General features: G+C 40.1%; 1 protein-coding gene across 14 annotated transcripts in view; it reads left to right on the top strand.

Moving 5' to 3' along the window:
- The window catches only part of ESRRG (estrogen related receptor gamma), a 478,583-nt gene that overhangs the window by 213,985 nt on the left and 251,700 nt on the right, over positions 1 to 12,898 (top strand). The window lies entirely within an intron of this gene.

Below are 12,898 nucleotides of genomic sequence, written 5' to 3' on the forward strand. Positions count from 1 at the left end.
AAATAATTTGTTACTCTCTGAGATTCTGCAAGACCTTTGTTGTTGTTGTTTTGCTGCAACAAACTAACACAGTTATCAATCTGGCGAGGGGAGGGGAGGGGATGGGATCTAGATTTTGATATTGCAAGCCTGTATTACCCTTTTGATATTGATTCATTGGAAAACAGGACAGAGACATTTGAAACATGCTTTTGATATAGGGAAGTGGTTGAGAACCTGTTTATTTATTCCAACTATTTACATACCGCTTAACACCATAGTCTCTAAGGTTACAATAAAATGACTAAAGACACACTAAAGATAAAATCAATTAAAATTAACCATAAAATCAGGGGGGAAATACTGAAAATGCTTGCTTAAATAAAAAAAGATATTCACTAAATGCTGGATGTTCAACTGGGCCAGTCTTATCTCAGCTGGAGAGATTTCCACAGAACTGGACTCAAAATTCTGGAAGTACAGCTTCTGGTGGATATGAACTTCTGAGCCATGGAGGAGTGCTGTCATTGATTCCTGTTATAGATGGGAAAGCTATATATGAAAGGCACTGTCAGTAACTCTCTCAATGGTTTCTGGGCAAATCAAAGGTTGCTTCCACACTTGCTGATTTCGCTGGAATTGCTATCCTTTGTGCACTCCATTTTTAACGATCCAGACATTGTGATTATCAGCCCATTGCATTTCACTGTTTACTGTGTTGCCCTCCGTTCCCCCCCAACCTCGTTGGTGTTGATTTTTCTTCTTGTAACTATATGCGGTTGTAGCACCAACCTTTCTAGTGTGGATAGTCAAAGTGCTCTTAAGACTTTTAAGGGTTCCTTTGCCTTTAAATAATTAAGCACTCCTGTTAGAAGATTCAGCCTCCTTTATTGGTGTGGGTGGTGAATAACTAATGAATAACCTATATGGTGCTTTTTGGATAGCCAATTAATTGCCCCAGTGTCAGTTTCTATTCCTATGGGTGTTGATATGGGTGTGTGTGTGTGGTGTGGCTTTAATTAGCAACTTGATTTCTTATTTTTTATTTTTTGCTAATTTGCTACTAAAAAATGAAAAGATAAATGAGAACAATTAATGATTAAAGTCTTCCCACCCCCACCTCACACCTGTGGGAATGAAAACTGACTCTGGGGCAATTAAGAGAACTAATTCACTACCAGTTGCTGTGGTATGTGTGTTCATCATTAAGCAATGAAACGTGCACCTAAAAGGAGGAGAATTTCTAGGAACCTTTCCTTTGGCCCTCCAGATGTTACTGGATTCCAGATCCCATGACATCCAGCCAGCATGGCCAGTGATCAAGGATGATGGGAGTTGTCATCCCACAACATCTGAAGGGCCAAAGCTTACTCACTCCTGAAGTAAGCATTTATAGTATGTCAGCTATGGGGAAGGGCATTGCTGAATAATACTGTATAGTTAGTGTAGTTTGTTGCTTTCCCGAATGATTCAAACACTTAAGGGCTATAGTTAGGAATTAGTGAACTGCTATTATTAAGTTGATGTTCCATAACCATAAAAACAGATCCATTGAAAGGTGCAATCCCCATCTTAAATATTCGTGTACGCATATTTAAGCCATTTCTTTAACAGCAGATATCATGCTTTATGGTGGAGTTGGAGAAAAGTGGACAGAGAAACGTTTATTTCTCTCTCTCATTAAGCTATAGAATTTGCTTCTATGAGAAGCTTTTAAAAGAGAATTAGACAAATTTATGGAGACTATCAGAGGTTATCAGAAGCAGTAGGAATTCTTATGATTACCAGTTTCTGGAGGGAAGAGCGCTGTTGCACTCAGGTCCTGCTTGTGTGCTTCTCATAGGCATCTGGTTGGCCACTGTGAGAGAAGGATATTGGAGTAGATGGGCCAATGGCCTGGTCCAGCAGGCTCTTTTTGTGTTGTTACGGAGCTCAGTTTGGGGAGCTGCTGTCTGAAGGTGAAAGTCATAAATTGGCGTCAGTTTGTCCCAAAGAGTGAGAGGGCTCGGTGCACGCTGTGTGCGTGATGGCTCATCATCTGGAGGAGGCTGAGTGCTCTGGAGGAGCCAGCCACTGAAGCTGTGTGTGATGTCACACATGCGCAATGTGCGCCAGGGACCCGGCCCTCTTCCAGGAAATATTGAGAGAGTTGAAAACACCTTGGCCCCCTAGAGTTGGTGCACCTGGCTCTGGATGTGTAAAGGTAAAGGTAAAGGGACCCCTGACCATTAGGTCCAGTTGTGGCCGACTCTGGGGTTGCGGCGCTCATCTCGCTTCATTGGCCGAGGGAGCCGGCGTACAGCTTCTGGGTCATGTGGCCAGCATGACTAAGCCGCTTTTGGCAAACCAGACAGCTCACGGAAACGCCGTTTACCTTCCCGCCGGAGCAGTACCTATTTATCTACTTGCATTTTGACGTGCTTTCGAACTGCTGGGTGGGCAGGAGCAGGGACCGAGCAACGGGAGCTCACCCCGTCGCGGGGATTCGAACCTCCGACCTTCTGATCGGCAAGTCCTAGGCTCTGTGGTTTAACCCACAGCGCCACCCGCGTCCCTTCTGGATGTGTAGCATATACATATTTCTGGATCCATTTCACTGTTTTGTTTGATAATCAGTGGCATTCAGTTGAAATGTTGTTTACTTATTCACTAAAATAATAGTCTGCTTTTTAGTCTGAGAGACCAAAACGTTTATTCTAATGCTAGCCCTAAGAGTATCTAAAGCTATGTGAAGAGCAATTTTCATTGACGCAAGCAAACTGAAGTGTATCGTGTGTACTTAATTTGTGCTAATTGATACTCTGATACAGATATGCTAGAGCAACGCTTTTTTAAACACCAAAAATGCTACTCTTGGAATGTAAAATAAGATTTGCACATAGGATAAGAATGAATAGTGGGTGTACGCAGCATAAAAATCAGTGGCATTTTAGGCTGTGTCATCAAAGACTTGGGAACTTATAGTACCACACTAAATTATTGGAAGTTAAAATCAATAAAACATTAGGACAAAGCTTCCTAATTAGAAGATTGATTCAGCATTTTTTCAAGCTGATGACAAAAGTTGCTGAAACTTTAGTTCAGGACAAACATCATCGCATTCTTTTTTGTATGATGAAGACAATGGCTATGATAAGTCATTTTATCAGTGTAGTCTGTAAAGTGCTTTACATTCTTTTTCTTCTTTCCCCCTCATAACAATACTGTGGAACAGACAAGTCATACCCCCACTGAGGAATGAGTTTTGATGCTATGAGGCAGAGCATGGAATCCTAAGTGGATGTGGGTGGCCTGAGGCTGAAACCTTCTTGAAGTCCAGTGCTCTGTCCTTTGTGTCAGAAAGGGACATACAAATCTCTCAATATCAGTTTCTCATTTTTCCAATCTTGAGTTCAGATCTTCACATTTCCACATCCATCTGGGATTTCTTTTATGAAAAAGTATCAGCATTTTTGTGTGAATTTCTCCTAATATACACATTATTTTATGCAATTTTGCCCTATATACACATTTTTGCAAAGCAATTTTCACTAATATATGTATTTTAATGCACACTCTGATACAAGAAAGTAATTTGTCCCTGTTTCATTTCCAGGAATTTCAAATTAATATTTATGGATATTATTGTGAGTCAGAGCAGTGCCCCATATGCCCAAGACATCAGCTGTGTGGCTGGTCTGGCAAAAGAGTATGGTATTTTTCCCAGCTGTCAAGGATTTAAAGCAGATGTGTTCTCTTTTGGTGGAGATTTACTTGATATTCTTTAGGTGGTATGTAAGACTGCTATACCTGTAGAGCCCTTTTATGAAGCTTTGGCAGTTCGTTGTAGGGGGTTGAAGCATTGCTGATGCAGACCCATAAAACATGCTATAACTGAAGTTGCTCTGCTCTAAATAGCTTAAGAATACAAAGCCCACCAATGCCACAACAATTATACAGGGCCTCCTGTCCCTTCTTACTAATCAGGGCACTGGAAGCTATGGTAGCATCCATAGGATATTTCTTGACATGAAAGAAATCTGGTAGAGAACATGAGTAAAGAAGAAAACAAATACCTATGCTGATTGACTGAAACAAATGTTAGGATATCAGATTGCACCACAGTAGTCATTCCTTAATTCACCCAATCAAATCTGGCTATTTTGCTGAATTACACCAACTGAGCCAAATATTTGCTCTGTCACTAGCATCGAGACAAATAACAGTAATTCAGAAATAAATGAATTTTGTTGCACTGTTAAGGTCTGTGAAATGACTAAAGGAAGAAACAATGTTTTACAGGGAAAGCATGTGGGAAAGAGAAAATGGTGTGATAATATGTTTTCAATTCTCAAAAGGGTCCTATAATGAAAATAGGAGAGTGTTTTCTAATGCCATTTGGAAAAGCCAAGTTCAGGAAGCTCTGAACACAGATCCATGAGCCAGCATCCAAGAAACAGAGCAATTAGTTCCTTATGGCTAAGGGGGCTTCTTGCCCGTGGTTCTCAACTGGAGCAAACCACTTTTAAAATGGAGAGGACTTTTGTAAGCAGTTTGTGATGTGGAGCATGGGCCCATAGTATAAGAGAAAAAACATTACCTTTTTATAATTCCTGTAGTAATTTCTCATGTACTAATTACTTGGCCATTTCATTGTGTTTTATTCTTACAACAACCCCGCGCTTGTAATAGACCCTCATGAGCTGAAAGGGGGTTTGAACCGAGTACCTTTCATAGACGTAGACTACTCTACTCTTGTCTAATATCTCTCCCCCACCCACAATCACAGCAATAATATAATAGGAGTTGGCACTGTATTTTGCAGAAATCCCACTCTCAGTCTTTCTGTAATGATTACTCAGTGGCTTGATGCTTGAGTTTATGAACATCAAGAGGCGTAACCACTCACAGCTGAGGCCAGGAGCCACTCTTCCAGGAACATAAGATCAATACTTGTTATCGAGTCTATGTTTATAGGGTGTGTTAAATGACCACAATTCTTGATGCTCATCCATGAATGGCATGTTTAAAACCTCACAATGCACTGGCAAGGGGGGGGGGGAATGCAGTGGTAAGAATATTTTAAATGTTCAGTTTTTAATGGCTTATTTTCAGTCATTAGTATAGTTATTGTTAGAATTCCTGCTCCGTGATTGCAGGCATGGGATTGTTGTCTATCACATGATGGTGTATGTTTTGACTCCACAGAGTGGGAAGTGATGGAGACAGGATGTTTGTGTTACTGTGTTCCGTGAAGTGGGACTATTGTCCTTTGTCCTTTCTCTTTGCTTTTTGATGCTAGAGAGAGAGGGAGCCATGTTGCAGTGCTCCGTGTGTGTTTATATGTAAATAAAGTAGATTAGCCAAAATGCTGACTTGCTGAGGTGTGTTACGCAAACTGCGGATCCCTAAGTTGGCATTGTTGGCATTGGTTGCTGTGATGTTCGGGCTGAAGAAAGCTTTTAAAGCTCCTGAATGATAGACCAGGAGGGAGAGAACATGCCAGTCAGGCATGTGTCTCTGCCAGGGTCCTACTCGAGTGTAGGACGAGCTCCTGACAGTTATGCTATCTCAGGAAAATCAAGTATATTAATGGCAAAGTTGTTTTATTTTCCTCTACAAAATTCTTCCACACAATCACTTTCATTGGAATTGTACATTGTTGGCAGGGTGAACCCAGGAAGGGGCACGTACAGAAGCTGTCTAGATGGGTAGCTGAATTTTACTCCAAGACTGGTGGTAGCAGGCTAATCTTTGAGGCTTCAGGCCAGGGCTTGTGGTCAACTCTGCAGCTCTGTCCTCCCAACATCTCACCACTTCTCTGACCTCTACAATCCACTGCCAATGGCAGCTGCCTCACTCTGCCTAATGGGTAGGACCAGTCCTGATTGTAGGTATTGTAGATGGTTGAAATCTTGTGTCACTTGGGTGCACTCTACATTGAACTAAATATGACTTACTTCTGAGTAATGCATAGAATTGTGTTGCAATTCGGTCCTCCGATGCTATGCTGGCCACTCATTTTTTAAGCTGCATTTGCAATAACCCAAGGAACTAGCTTTTTACGCATGTCCTAATAATAGAAAAGAATCATAGTTAGTTTACGCCACAGTGAACTCCCAGACTTGCCCCTGTTCTCTGGTTCTAATTATAAAGATTTGGATATACCCCCTCCCTGACACACAGACACATTACAATTTAAGAACGAAATGGAGAGCGGAAAGAGAAAAGGTTATTTCAAAATAATGATATTTTTCTTCTTAAATGAGCTAATTCTTTAGAGTACTTAAGAACATAGCACACTTAAATTCCCACAGTAATTAAGATGGAAGAATTAGATATGAAGATTACGCAAGAGCTGCTCCTCATGATACTTTCATTGCTTTCAGTTTTATGGTAAGTAATATCATTGTTGCAAAGTTTCCAAATTGCTTTTAACACAAATCCACAGAAATGAAATCTTCTCCTAGTTATGAAAATGAAGTAATGTCTTGAGACACTAGTATATTACTTCAGATTTATAGTGATAATGAGCCAAAATCTACTTTCCGTTACATTGCTGTAAATAGTGAGTGGCTTAATTGAAATTGAACTGTGATGAAAGTCTGGCAGACTTGGAGGTGCAAGGTCCGGATTTAAAGTGCCATAGGGCAAAAGGGACTGATGCACAATGCAGCAGTCTGCGTCCCCACAGAGGTGGCATATTGCAAGGAATCAAGGTAGTGAAGTGACCAAAACAGACTTAGATGGGTCGATACACAACTTTGTTAATCAATAATTCCTTTTTAGAGGTTTTACTGATTTTACCTGTGTTTTATTTATACTTATTTCATTTACACTTATGCAACTTGACGAGTAAATCACTTAAACTACTCTTAAATTAGTTGAAAATATATTAAATATATTACAGTGGTATCTCGGGTTAAGTACTTAATTCGTTCCGGAGGTCCGTTCGTAACCTGAAACTGTTCTTAACTTGAAGCACCACTTTAGCTAATGGGCCTCCTGCTGCCGCCGCGCCACCAGAGCACGATTTCTGTTCTCATCCTGAAGCAAGGTTCTTAACCTGAAGCACTATTTTAGGGTTAGCGGAGTCTGTAACCTGAAGCGTATGTAACCCGAGGTACCACTGTACATGGAAGTTATTTTTATTAACTCTACTGCTTCCTTACATTTTAAGGCCCTCCACTGCTGCAGGGAGTCTGGTCAAGGCTGCTTCCTTACATTTTAAGGCCCTCCACTGCTGCAGGGAGTCTGGTCAAGGCCCTTGGCTGCTGTGGGGAAGTGTGGCACATCCTCCTCCGCCATGGGGAGGCACGCCAAAGCCCTCTGCCACTGCAGATATGTATTGTGATATGTATCATGATATTTAGCTAGTGATATATCACAATGTTGAAAACCAGATACCGCCCAGTCCAACTCATGAGCACTTTCAGTTTTACATTTCCAAAATCTAAATGTTTCCCATCCATACTAGCAAGTGCTTGATGGAATGTATTTATCCCATTCCTAAATTAGTACTTGTCAACCTGAGATCAGTTGTGGGCATGTGCATGGGTACTTGTTTACCTGTGCACATAGACTTGGTTTTTTTTTAATCTAATACAAGTTTTTCCTTAAACCATATTTGCACAAAAGAGCAATCAACAACAATGTGTGCGTCATGCCTAGCCTGGAAATCAGGTTCATTGTGGACATGCATACAGTTATTTGTTTACCTGTGCACATGCATCTTTAAAAACATTATTTCTTTAAAAAATACAAGTTTTATGATACATCATATTTGCACAAAATAGCAGTAAAAATAATAATAAATGTTTATATTACTTCAAACCAGGCTGGGATTTGTAACTATAAGTCAACTGAAAAGTAACAGTAGATTGGGCTGTCTCTTCATTTCCTTAATCCAATCCTATGAGGGAATTTTCCTCAATTGTAGCCTTTTTTGCCACCTATTTCTTTCTTTCACTGTAAAGGAGTTATGGTGGGTTCTGAACTCCCCTTAGCCAACAGTTTAGTCTGCCGTTCATGGTCTTACATATGGTAAGTAGTTCCATCATCACGAAGACTTACTCTCCTTCCCCCAAACTTCCACCAATTCTTCCCCAGACGGCAGAACACCCCTATATCTGTTAAATCATCCTAAGAAATTAAATGGGCAATGGCTCATTTTCACTAGAGTTCTTTTTTGACCTGAAGGAGGTGTTGCTCTTAATAAAAAAAGAGAGCAAAAAATCCTATGTTTTCCTTCTAGGTGGCTATATTTTGGATTGCATATACACCTGGAGAGGCTTAAAATACTTTCCTGCGTAATAACAAATAAGTAAGCAGCACATCTGTTTTGATGGTTCCCAAATAATATGATATTTAAATGAAATGCTGTTTTGCTGCAGCACGACTCTTTGAATTTTGAACATTTTTATTCCATATCTCACAATAATATGAGAAATGTTATTTACATCTTTGTCATTTTTTCTTTTACTGCCATTTTAGAAGACTTGTTTTTGAACATATTCAAATTCATTTTTGCCACCATCAAATTTAGAATAGAAGTCCTCCTTTCAGCTTATCTTTGTTAAACACCTGCAAAAATCAATGGCATTTCGTTTGCTTAAAAAGGCTGTCTTCCTTTTAGGAATACCATAAACGTTGCAGAGTTTATTATATGTTATTGTTTTTGTTAGTGTTGATGGCCACTGACTAGATGAGCTATACAGGTAGGTTACACTTTCTTACTTGCACATTAAAATGCAAATCATCAGCCATGGTTTTTTTAAAAACTTTTACTGGTCCTGGTTCATTTTAAAGTGTTTTATAATTAAACATTAGGAATTAATCATTTTCTACAACACAGATGGACAACCTGTGGCCCACATGCAGCCCCCAACCTCATTTCATGTGATGCCTTCTGAAGCTGCCCTTTTCTTCTATTCCATCCGAGTTCCTTCCTCGCTGTTCATTTTTCCTTATTTCTCCTGGCGTTCACAAGTGTTTTCTCACTCTTTCTATGTAGTTTCAGAATAATTGGAAGAGACAGTATTTGATATTAAAAAATGATTAAAAGAAACTTTTTCCTGTTGTATGGTTTAGGGAAAAGAAGGTTTCTCCTAGTTCTTTGGTAGATTTCCATTATATATGCATATGTGTGGCATAATAATGTCAAAATGGAATTACGGGTAAGTCATATCTTATGTGCATTTAGGGTGGTGCTGTGGTCTAAACCACAGAGCCTAGGGCTTGCCGATCAGAGGGTCGGCGGTTCGAATCCCCGTGACTGGGTGAGCTCCCGTTGCTCGGTCCCTGTTCCTGCCAACCTAGCAGTTCGAAAGCGTGTCAAACTGCAAGTAGATAAATAGGTACCGCTCCGGCGGGAAGGTAAACGGCATTTCCGTGCGCTGCTCTGGTTCACCAGAAGCGGCTTAATCATGCTGGCCACATCACCCGGAAGCTGTCTGCAGACAAATGCCGGCTCCCTCGGCCTATAGAGCGAGATGAGCGTCACAACCCCAGAGTCATTCGTGACTGGACCTAATGGTCTGGGGTACCTTTACCTTTACCTTTTTATGTGCATTTAACTTCCATGATTTCAACTGTTCATTGTGGATTGGCGGTCAGTTAAAATTGAACAAATTAAATACAGAGAAGTGGAAAGCTTAAAAGGTTCTTTTGAACAGGTTTTTTTTTTCTCTTGCAAGATCCTCACATAGCCTGGTAAGCAAGGCAGAGAGCTTAAAAGCTTGACTCACCATGGTTGAAAGACTTACGCCAGCTGGGCAACCCAAGATCTGCCTATTCCAGACTCACATATTCCATAAATACAATTCTAGTCTGGATCTAACCAATACATTTTGATAGATAATACTGCCTAGCTTTTATATAATATTTCAGTGTTCATTACATTAGAAATCCTTGTAACACATCTTTTAACATTATTGTTCTCCTATTACAAATGGGAGATATGAGAGACAGTGTCTTAGTTGAAGAGAGTCAAACTGGGTCCTTTACAGTTCAAAGGTTATATTCTAAGTCATTACGGAAAAGTCTTAGGAGCAGATAGGGGTGTGAGAAGTGAATACGCAAATAATTAAAATGATATATTGACATATTTGTGGGATGAAGAAGTCTCCTGAACATCTAGAAAAGGAAGAAATAATCTGATGAAGTTGCAGTAAACCTCTGCTGCTGCTGCTACGACTACTCTGATAAGATTGTAAGAGTTGCCAATATCAGTATTCAGTCTTTTAGTGTGTCACAGTGCTTTCATGTGAACTGAACTGAACTGTCTCTTCACACTCCCTCCCTCCCTCCCACCGTCTCTCCGGTTCTCATTCCCTGCACTCATCACATTGAAGTTAGGGAAAAGAAAAAAGATTTGAGGATCGCCCAATTTGTTCTGACATAAAGAGATGTTTAGCTCTGTGAAAGGTGGTGGAGGCAGTGTGCCTGACTGACATTTCAACAGAGTGTCTGCTGGGATTGCTCACTTCTTGTCCCATCATATTCCCTCTGTGTCCTCCGTGAGTGCTCTTGTCTAATCTTCACAGTGAGAACACCAACACTCCCTTGGGCTTTGGTGCTCAACACCTTGTTAGACAGGGCTTACCGTACCATAGCTCTGGGTTTAGCACTTGTTTTTGCTTTAACATTTCAAGTTTGCTTAAAAGCCCAAATAAAGGATTTTTCATGGCGTTCTCTGCAAACAAGGCTGTTTATCACTTTGTTCTTTTTCTCGCAATAGATGGCTTGGGGATAGCATCAAATAATACCAAGAAAGAAAGAAAGAAAGAAAGAAAGAAAGAAAGAAAGAAAGAAAGAAAGAAAGAAAGAAGTAGAGAGATTCAAGATGAGAACAAATATTTGTTTTGGGTTTGATCAGAACATCATTAATTTGATAAGCTGGGCTAGGAAAACATGTCCTTTAAAGTAGCTTCATAAGGATAGTTAAAACACAACTGCGTATTTTCATTATATACTTATTTGTATATTTAATTATTCCATTCCTGGCCCCTGCGTGCATCAAGAGAGCATGCATAAGTGCACCTCGCCCTGTTCTGCCCTGGTTCTGTCCTCTTCCAGGTCCAAAAGGAGGGAGAAGAGGTAGAAGACTGGGAAGAGGTGATGGAATCTGAAGAGGTAACTGGGCTTAGTGAGCTGGGAGAGTCAGTGGCTGAGAGAAGTCCAGAATCAGAGGCAGAAGCCAAAGCAGGCAAGTGGGAGGAGAGAAGCCAAGAGGCAGAGATAAGTCACGCTGGTGAAGAATCATGGGTGTCTCCTCTTTATACCATGACAAGCTCTCCTCCTGCCTGTTTCCCAGAACTAGAAGAGGGCTCAAATGAGCAGAGCCGCAAGATGCAGGTGAAGTCTGATTGCTTGGGGGGGGGACCCTGGAGAGGAGGGAACTTAGATAGCTGGGGGAGGGGGGCGGGCTTTCAGCCTTGGCAACTGATGCATGGGGTAAGACTTGCCAGGGATGAGCTGCTGTGCTCATTAGGCCTGATACTTAGCCAAGACTGTGAAAATTGTGTTTTTGCTTAAAAAGTGTTAACTCCCAACTTTGAACAGCGTGATTTACTTGCTGTGTGACAGCCAGTGTCTACCTCAAGCCCAGAAGAATGCATGCTCCTTTCATCATGGTTCTGGCCTGATGCATTCTTTTGCACAGGGAATGCTTCCCATCATGTCCTTTCCTGCTATGGAGGAAAATAATTCAGATGGCCCTGCCTGGCACAACTAATCCAGAAATGTGTTGTACCAGCTACACAGTACATGGATGTTCGTGTTTCTTTTGACTTCTTACATTCCTTTGCATATTCACATTTTGAATACTCAATTGATAGCAATTTGCATATCTCTGGAGACTGAGCTATTTGTGACTTGCCTAGTAAGCAATTACTAATACTGAAAACATTTCTTTAAAAACCAACCCATGGAAAACCCTCTCCATAGGAATCAACAGCTAAAGCAATATACAACTTGTGTTGTATTTTGTAATAAAAACAAAAATAAGTAAAAAGCTATTGATAAGTGGCAGTATTAGAAAGCTATAACGAGCTTATTGCCTCTGAGGAACTCTGTTCTCACATTTAGCATTCTCTGGAAATTGAAAATCAATGGGAATACTGCGTTTTCTGTAATTGTTAGATCTATATGGAGGAACATTTCATATTTGAAGGCGTTCCATAAAGGATGTCAGGCCAGTTGTGGTGGCAAAAGATAGACCCAGGGACACGAACATACTTAAGTGCATGCTTAATTTTGCCGACAATAATAATCTCACTGAATACAAGCATCTCTCATCATAGCTACAAGAAGAGATATAACATAAAAATCATAACACAAATATTTATACAGTAAGTTTTGTATTAAGTCAGCTTTGCTTAAGGTTATTATTTAGCTGAATGTAATTTTCTCAAATTTGAGGTAACATTGATTATCTGTAATATATAATATATGCTATGATTTGTTTAATTTAATGTCCGTATGTTAAACAGTTTTTCATGGAATATAAAAATTGACATTTCAGAGAGTGTAATGGCATAATGAAATGTAAACTGAAAACAGGAATGAGTTAATTAGACTAATGATCCCTTGACTCCTTTATTATCTGGCTCTTTAGAAATTGGGATTAACTTTGTTTTCTCTGCTGAATAAAGACAGGAAGGATGATATTGATTCTAGTAAATGACAGCAGCAGAAGAAATTAGTGTTTTCATGTTAGTTTTAGGTTGCAAAATTCACAATAAAAATGTAAGGTATTTCCATATGACAAGGGGGAAATATTCTCTAGCACTATACTATCAATAGCCCAAATCTAGTGGGTATCTTCATCTCAATTCATGGAAAGGGGTGTTGCTGTGTGGTGCATGGGGTAACTTTCATGTAGAAAATATCTGCTGCTACTTCTTTTTAAAAGAGGGATCCTTTATGGGAAAAGAAGAAT

This window comes from Podarcis erhardii (assembly GCF_964252035.2).
Source record: "Podarcis erhardii genome assembly, chromosome: 3".
Taxonomy (NCBI): Eukaryota; Metazoa; Chordata; class Lepidosauria; order Squamata; family Lacertidae; genus Podarcis; species Podarcis erhardii.